The sequence below is a fragment of the Pongo pygmaeus genome, chromosome 17, assembly GCF_028885625.2.
Source record: "Pongo pygmaeus isolate AG05252 chromosome 17, NHGRI_mPonPyg2-v2.0_pri, whole genome shotgun sequence".
Taxonomy (NCBI): domain Eukaryota; kingdom Metazoa; phylum Chordata; class Mammalia; order Primates; family Hominidae; genus Pongo; species Pongo pygmaeus.
Window position 1 is genome coordinate 10,938,784 of NC_072390.2, and position 6,217 is coordinate 10,945,000.

Consider the following 6,217-nt stretch of genomic DNA (forward strand, 5'->3'; position numbering starts at 1 on the left):
TGTTGAGTATATGGATCTGGTATTCTATTATCATTAGTTAACTTAAGAGTTTGTTAAAGACATACATTTCATAATAAAACATGTTAGTTTGAAGTTATTGACCAGTGTATACCATCCCTAAGTATTAGTAACCAAATTCATGACAATAAAGAGCTATCTAACAAGAAAAATTAGTGACTACCAGCACCATCAACAAGACTTTGTCTTTACACTTCATTACCACTTACCATGCATTATAATGTCTAGGATTGACTCTGATAGAATTTCAAAAACAAGCTAACGCTTTGTCCAACTCTTCAATTAAGACAAACTCCTGCCCTAATAGAGTATAGGCATAAGCATGATTTGGATCCACTTGGATAGCTCTCTGGAAGAATTTAATTGCAATATCGTGTTCCCATTGCAGACTGAAACACTTCCCTGCAGCACACCAGGCCTCTGGCGAATTTTTATGCATGTCTGTGGAGTCTTTTGACAGAACTGAAAGAGTAACATCTTTTTGAAGCTGCCAAAGTGTTGTAGAGTAGATTTCCATGCCTTTGACTCTATGCTTCTCAGTCCTTCTAACCTCTGAGAGTATTCTTTCAGCTTGCATGTACCCTGAAAGTTCAAAATAGACCCTTCCAATTTGGCGCAGAACCCAACCAGTATTGTAGTGGTGAGAAGGTAGATGGCTCAAAATATTCATAGCTTCTTTGCAATGGTATGAACACAAAGCTAAATAACCTTTCCCCCTTTCACGAAGAAGGCTCATCAAGCCTTCTGCTGCTGCTTTTTGTAGATTAAAAGCCTGAATCTGAGGTGTGATTGTGGATATTTTCCCTTCTGAATGATGAAAGAGTCCAATTTTGTAATTTCCAGGCTATCGTTTATGTTAGGTTGAGTTATTCCTCCTTCATTAGTTTTACTTTTTGTTTTTCTGTTTGGGATTTTAGGTGGAAACTTAATTTTTAATGTCTTCCTATTCTCCTTGGTTGCGGAACTGTCACTAGTAAAGAGTCGTGAACTTCTTCAATGCAGTGCATTTGGGAGAGATATCATAGTGGGGCTCAATATCTGAGGTGTTGTATTTATTTATGGATCAGAACTTTCTGTTTGTGCAAGAATTGGAGTTACCTCTTGGCTATTTCCACTCTGTGAGAAGACAGACTTTGCTCCAGTTTGGCCGATTCTGGCAACAGACTTTTTTGAAGGGGCTCTGGTGGATGGCACATCAATTTCAGAAGGTGTATTAGTGTAGTTTTGTAAATAGGATCCATCTCCAGGACTTGGGGTTTCTAATGGCAAAATCCCAAAACTTGGGGCTAATGGACTAAGAGCTGCTGGTCCTCCTAATAAACTTCGACCAGTTTTTGGTTTATTTTGAACCTGCTTAGAATATATGGAAGTTCCTGTTCCCAGTGGGACAGTTTCAGGTGAAATTACAGCTGAATCAATAGAAGATACTGGGAAATCTGTATTCAAGGAATATTTTGAATTAGAAGATTCTAAATTCAATATGTTTAATTCAGTTGTGTCCTGGGGTGTTTCTGTAAGAACGATCTCAGGCTGTCTGTGACATAAACTATGATTAGGTACTTGTGTTGTGCAAGAGTTGGGCAGACAGTTGCTAAAGTTCTGTAAAGACGTGAATTTAATTGTTTGGTCAGGATCTGGCTTTTCAACTATTTCACATAACGATTCAAAGGGATACCAGAAGAAAAGATTTAAAACTAAGGCTATTTTGGTAGCATTCTGATCCTTTGGCAAGCCGATCTGTCTTTCAATATACATGTCCGAATAATGGAAGGGGAAATCAAGCTGAATCACCAAACTCAGTAACAATATCATCATGGCTTTTCTGCTTATGAAGCACTCCACCTGATAAGATTTGTTCCCCTTCTGCAAGCTTGCTGGGATCAACACAACACTTTGCAAGCAGGTATTTGCATTGCGGTGTAGTACAACTATGTCCTTTCAGGAGTCCATATGCTTTACAGGCCTTTCCTGGGTGGTAAGAACAGGTCGCCAGTAAAAACAAGGCTTCTTCTCAGTGTACTTCTGCATAAAGGCGTTCTGTGAGAAAAACCCCATCTCGGTATGCATAGAGGTTTAATGCTTGCCATATAGCAGCCTGGACGGGTTCCTGCAGCACCGTCGTCGTCGAGGCTCAGACCCACTTTCTGCAATGCCTCAGGCCCCCCCACCAACCCGCCCAACCTCCTTCCCCCCGTAGTGGCTCCGGCCCGGCCAGCCTCAGCTCATTTAAACTCACCAGTTTTGTAGGTTGCCTGTTCACTCTGATGGTAGTTTCTTTTGCTGTGCAGAAGCTCTTTAGTTTAATTAGGTCCCATTTGTCAATTTTGGCTTCTGTTGTCATCGCTTTTGGTGTTTTAGACATGAAGTCCTTGCCCATGACTATGTCCTGAATGGTAATGCCTTGGTTTTCTTCTAGGGTTTTTATGGTTTTAGGTCTAACATTTAAGTCTTTAATCCATCTTGAATTGATTTTTGTATAAGGTGTAAAGAAGGGATCCAGTTTCAGCTTTCTACCTATGGCTAGCCAGTTTTCCAAGCACCATTTATTGAATAGGGAATCCTTTCCCCATTGCTTGTTTTCCTCAGGTTTGTCAAAGATCAGATAGTTGTAGATATGTGGCATTATTTCTGATGGCTCTGTTCTGTTCCATTGATCTATATATCTGTTTTGGTACCAGGACCAGGCTGCTTTGTTACTGTAGCCTTGAAGTATAGTTTAAAGTCAGGTAGTGTGATGCCTCCAGCTTTGTTCTTTTGGATAAGGATTGACTTGGCGATGCAGGCTCTTTTTTGGTTCCATATGAACTTTAAAGTAGTTTTTTCCAATTTTGTGAAGAAAGTCATTGGTAGCTTGATGGGGATGGCAAAGGGATCTAGAACTTGAAATACCATTTGACCCAGCCATCCCATTCCTGGGCATATACCCAAAGGACTATAAATCATGTTGCTATAAAGACACATGCACACGTATGTTTATTGCAGCATTATTCACAATAGCAAAGACTTGGAACCAACCCAAATGTCCAACAATGATAGACTGAATTAAGAAAATGTGGCACATATACACCCTGGAATACTATGCAGCCATAAAAAAGGATGAGTTCATGTCCTTTGCAGGGACATGGATGAAATTGGAAATCATCATTCTCAGTAAACTATCACAAGAAAAAAAAACCAAACACTGCATATTCTCACTTATAGGTGGGAATTGAACAATGAGAACACATGGACACAGGAAGGGGAACCTCACACTCTGGGGACTGTTGTGTGGTGGAGGGAGGGGGGAGGGATAGCACTGGGAGATATACCTAATGCTAGATGATGAGTTAGTGGGTGCAGTGCAACAGCATGGCACATGTATACATATGTAACTAACCTGCACATTCTGCACATGTACCCTAAAACTTAAAGTATAATATTAATAAAAAAATAAAAATAAAAAATAAACTCACCAGTTACCAGGGGTTGGGGGAGGCCAAACCAGAATGACTTCTTTACCCTGCTGACTCTGGAAAGCCTGGCCCCTTGTGATCCATTGCAAAGTGAGAGTTACCTCATGTTTGGAAAACGGATCTGATCCCAAGTTCAGTGGAGGGATGTGGCATGTAGGACGAAGGACTCTCTTCCTTCTGATTCTGTCTGCACAGAGGGTCCTAGGGCTGGAGCTCTCTCTTTGCGGACTGCTGACTCCGTCTACCTTGGGTTCCATCAGCCCCACCCTGGGACACGGGCCTTGGCAAATTCTGGCCCTTCCTGGCCCTTAAGTGGCTGTCAGAAACCCCTTCTCGTGCTCGGATGCCCCAATGACTGTGGCTCGCACCTCTCTGGAAACATTGGAAATCTCTCCTCTATGCATGGTCACCTAAAAGCCCAGGAGCTCGGTACACACGGCCGCCTTCCTCCTCACTGCTTTCAGGAGAGAATGCTGAGTCTCCTACGGATTCTTGACTTGAGTTCTTCATGGGTGTGTGGTTAAGACGTAGTTAGACCAGACGTATTAACTCAGGCCGGGTGCTGGTGGCTCACGTCTGTAACCCCAACACTTTGGGAGGCCGAGGCGTAGGATCCCTTGAGGAATCACCTAACTCTGGAGAGTTTGAGGATGCAGTGAGTGAGCCATAATGGTGTCACTGCACTCCAGTTTGGGCGAAAGAATGAGTGAGGCCCTGCCACAGGCATGCAGGCAGGCAGGGAGACAGACAACAGCTGTATTATGTTCCTCTCAGGGTAGGAAGTAAAAATAACAGAAAACAGCACTTAATTTTTTTTTGCGGGGGGGGCAGAGTTTCACTCTTGTTGCCCACGCTGGAGTGCAATGGCACCATCTCGGCTCACTGCAACCTCCACCTCCTGTGATCAAGCGATTTTCCTGCCTCAACCTCCTGAGTAGCTGGGATTACAGGCATGTGCCACTACACTTGGCTGATTTTGTATTGTTAGTAGAGATGACATTTCTCTATGTGGGTCAGGCAGGTCTCGAACTGGCCACCTCAGGTGATCTGCCCACCTCGGCCTCCCAAATTGCTGGGATGACAGGCTTGAGCAGTTGTGCCTGGCCAGTTACTTTTTTTTAAATTTTCAATTTTAATCTATTTATTATTATTATTTATTTTTGAGACGGAGTTTCACTCTGTTGCCCAGACTGGAGTGCAGTGGCGTAATGTCAGCTTACTGCAAGCTCTGCCTCCTAGGTTCACACCATTATCCTGTCTCAGCCTCCAAAGTAGCTGGGACTACAGGCGCCCGCCACCACGCCTGGCTAATTTTTTGTATTTTGAGTAGAGACGGGGTTCCTGTGGCTGCCAGGATGGTCTCGATTTCCTGATCCCTGTGATTCGCCTGCCTCGGCCTCCCAAAGTGCTGGGATTACAGGCATTAGCCACCGTGCCCAGCCTATTTATCTATTTATTAACTTTGAGTCCAGGTTATGATACGAGTCAGTTTTTGTATTTTTTTAGAGACGAGGTTTCACCATGTTGCCAAGGCTTGGATGGAGGGATCCACCTTCCCTCGCCTCCCAAAGTGCGGGGATGACAGGCATGAGCCTACCGTGCCCTGCTCCCCCACTTCCCCCCCAGCTTATCCCTCAGGTGCCCAAGGCCAAGCGGTGGTGTGTGGTTCCCACCCCCAGCACCCCTCCTCCAGTGGCCACCACTGTGTCTGCGAGTGGGTCCTGAGGGAGCTCGTTGGTGTGGGGGTTGAGGTGGTTGAGTGAGACGCACCCCTCCCACGCAGGGAAGGGTGCCGCTTGGTCTGGCGAGCGCAGGTCCCATGCTCCCCTCTGGCGGGTGCGTGCGGGCCATGTGAGCTATCGCGGTGGGCTCAGGCAGGTGATGCATGTGCCGGCAGACTGCCAATGGGCTACTGTTCGGTCTCCGACAGGTTGTGTGTAGGTTTACTTGGAGGTGCTTTGCCTGGGAGAAAAGAGGCAGGTGGACGGGGGGACCCTTGGGGGATTGCGTGCACGCGCAGCAGCCAGGCCCCTGCCCAGACCGCGAAGGCTTAAGGTTGCCGCACGCATATTTTTCTTGGTACCACAGGCCCCCTCCCTTCCCCAGGCATCCCTGAGCGCCTCTGTGGGCCCGACGAGGGGCAACTGGCAGGTGGGGAGTGTGAACCATCCTCGGTGAGAAAGCCTTCTGTAGCGATCCAAGAGGTGTGCCTTTGGGTTACAGGATCCCCCGGCCTGCCACCTCTCTCTGCATTATGGTAGTGCTGCCATAGTGACTCACTTGCAGAGGACCCTCCTCCCCTTCCCCCTCGATGGGATGGGGGTGGAGAGCAAGGGTTTTGCCGGGCTCCGCGGTGGGGACCGAGGGTGCCTCGTTGCCTACTGTGTGGCACGCGTCTCCCTCTTCCAAGTTGGGGGAAGATCCTGCTGGGCCGGACCGGCATCGTAGAGGTTGGGAAGCTGCGCAAGAGGTGGCTGTGCCCGGTGTTCCATCCAGTGAGTGACTCGCTCTGCTGTGAGCTGGATCTCTGCCCACTCCCCTGTGGAGAAGCAACCGGTGCCGACGACCGCATTTGCGTGGCATGGGGTTGGGCTGCCTGGCCCTGGGAAACGTCCCAAGTGGGGGCCACGCCAGTCTCCCAGAGCTTGACTGGGATGGAGGTTGGAAGAGAAACGAGCAATGTGGCCCTGGCGTTGGGTTTGTGGTGAGGTCGTTTCGGGGTCCTGATGGTGGGATCCGGGGCTCGT

The 6,217-nt window shown here is 47.2% G+C and overlaps 1 pseudogene; it reads right to left on the reverse strand.

Moving 5' to 3' along the window:
* Positions 1-223: 223 nt before the first annotated feature.
* On the reverse strand, positions 224-5,639 carry LOC134738494 (cell division cycle protein 27 homolog; annotated as a pseudogene).
* Between the last annotated feature and the right edge of the window lie 578 nt (positions 5,640-6,217).